Source organism: Panicum hallii, chromosome 4 (assembly GCF_002211085.1).
Source record: "Panicum hallii strain FIL2 chromosome 4, PHallii_v3.1, whole genome shotgun sequence".
Classification (NCBI taxonomy): Eukaryota; Viridiplantae; Streptophyta; class Magnoliopsida; order Poales; family Poaceae; genus Panicum; species Panicum hallii.
This window is the reverse complement of record NC_038045.1, coordinates 41,660,286-41,663,179: the sequence shown is the minus strand read 5'-3', so window position 1 is coordinate 41,663,179 and position 2,894 is coordinate 41,660,286.

Below are 2,894 nucleotides of genomic sequence, written 5' to 3'. Positions count from 1 at the left end.
AATCAATCAATCAAATATTCACAACAAACTCTCGGCGCATCGCCACCCCTTCCCCAAGGGCTTTCTCCAGGTAACCGACATGCTGCTCCGATCATGTTCTGCATGATCAGAGCAGCGTCGCGTTTATCTATTTATCTTTGTGTTTCTCGTACTGAAGCATTTTTGATGGCAAGTAACACTAGTTATCTTGAACGATTATGATGCTGCATTGGTTTTGATAGTAAATCCATGTTTTGCCTGCTGTTCATAATTGTTTAGCTACTCTTGTATGTAATCTCAGGTGCAAGGGCAGCGCCTCGCTCTGTTATTGCTTAGTAGATCTAATCTGTTATGGTAGTTCTTTGTGTTACAAGGAATTGGTTTAACATCCGTATGATTAGGCCCTTCAAATGGGTTGAATGTTCCAGCTGCATGTTTGGTGCCTTATGGTAACCCAACGAGGGATTGTTTCGGGAATCGACTTGTTGGTAGGTTTTTAGGCCTCTCTTCGGGTTAGCGTATTGCTATCTTTCATGTTCGTTAGGCTTAACCACGCGTAGGATGTTCCGGTCATACGGCGAAAGCTTTTACCGTCGCAGATTGGGTTAGCTTGGCAATTACAGAGCATGCTTTATCTTTTCTATCGGATTCGTACAAAGCGTTCACATGTTAGTAGATCTGATCTGTTAAACGTGGCAATCGGCTTCTTGTAGCCGATTCTGAAAGGTACCCGAAGGTCCAACCTAGTACAATGACTCCGTCGGCTTCTTTAGCTGATCTCGGGAGTCGTTGTAAGAGCCAATCATGGCTCGAACTAATGTTTGATATGGCTGTGCATGCAGGAAAGTAGCTGACGAACGACTTCTACGCCTTCCTGATCGGGTATAGGTCAGGTGGCACGCCTAACACTTCACCAAGCCAGGGCGTGTACCGGACTTCTGAGCCGTTGACCGAGGGATTGGGACCCACCGGCAATCCCGGAAGCCTCCCGGCTCCTCGTGTTGCCTGTCGCTGCTCGCCGGTGGGTTTTGACTGACAACAGTTTCGCAGACTTCCTCTACTTCGCGCAACATCTGAACAAGATCATCTTCTGCAACCTATGCTTCAGCATCTTCTTCAGGCTCACCCATTGTAGTATCTTCAAAGAAGGCACTGTAATCTTCCACAAAGTTAGGAATGGCCTCCTCCTCCTCTTCTTCATCATTCTCCAGCATAATCCCTCTTTCTCCATGCTCGGTCCAAATATTGTAGTTGGACAAGAAACCATTTTGGAACAAGTGACTGTGAATGGTTCTTGTTGAGGAGTAATCCTTCTCGATCTTATAGTTCGGCATGTACAACGAAAGAAACCGTTATGCTTGTATTTCTTGGCCGCATCGATGAATTCGTGCACGCCATTAATAAACTCCATTGAACACCGGTCGGCCTTGTACAAGCATTGCCGACTCATATAGAGAAATAAAGAGTAAATCTACTAGTTGCTTATGTTCAAATGGATAATTACAATAACATGAATAAATTTTTATAATTACAATAACATGAATAATTAAAAGGTCTGAAATATCCATCACACAACATGAACTAATTAAAAGGTCCAAATGTCCACCACACACCGTGATTAATTAAAAGATCTAAATTATCCATTACGCAATATGATTAATTAAAAGGTCCAAAATACCGAATAAACTACATGCTAATACAAACTACTCATGAGACCTATTGACCAATAATACATCATATTGCAAAACCATTTCTACGAATTAAGCATTAATTACTCATTAACCGATAATTGAATACACAAGTACATCTAGAAAAATAATAAACTAAATCAATAAGTAAAAAACTAAATCAATTGCTAAGTCAGGGTTCACATGTAAAAAACAATAATAAACTTAATCAATTCCTAAGTACATCTAAATAAATAATTATATGCAAAATAAATTGAATTATTTTGACACTCTTCAATTTCTGTTCAAACTACATCTCCACAAATAGACTTTCAGAGATGACTGTTTGTTTCTGAAAAGATGTCCGTGTTTCTTCCAACAAAGCCTTCGGAACATTAAAATCTTTCAGGCCGACACTAAAACCCTCGAGAATTAATGATTCCATCAACACTGGCTACAGCACATCCATAAATTGGAGAACCTCCCGTGAACCCTTCTTAGATAGAATAGAGGATACCAAATCAGTGAAGGAGTCGTGTACAAAATCTTTAGAAAGATACAACTTTATAACATCATTTATAAAGTTGGATCTTAATAAAAATTATGTCCATGCTTAGTTCACCGATTTGGTGTACTCTCTCTTTTTGAGAAGGGTCCAGGAGAGATTCTTCAGTTTCTGGATGTGCTGTAGCCATTGTTCATGGAATTTTTACTTCTCAGGGGTTTTAGTGTAAGCCTGAAAGATTCTAATATTTCCAAGCCTTTGTTGGAAGAAACACGAATTTTTTTTCAGGAATATACCATACACACATCATTAGAGTATCAAAACAATTTATTTCAGAATATGTAGTTACAACCTAAAATTCAATACAATAAAACCACCTCATTACAATGTCTAAATAAATTAATTATATTATGTATAACAATTATTATAGCTATATCTAAATCACGTGGTACCTACATCTAAAAAATTAATTATCACATGTATAACAATTATTATATCAATAAAAACTAAATCAATAGCTAAATACATCTAAATTACTTGCTAACTACATCTAACAAATTTATTATAACATGTATAACAACTATTATATAAAAAATAAAGTAAATCATTGGCTAACTATATCTAAATCACTTGCAAAAATTAATTGCTAGCTTAAGGAGAAAATTTCTAACCATTTTAGAAAAAAATTATGAAAATTCCCCTCCCCTCCCCTCACTCGACTGCCATGAACAGTGCTGAGTTCA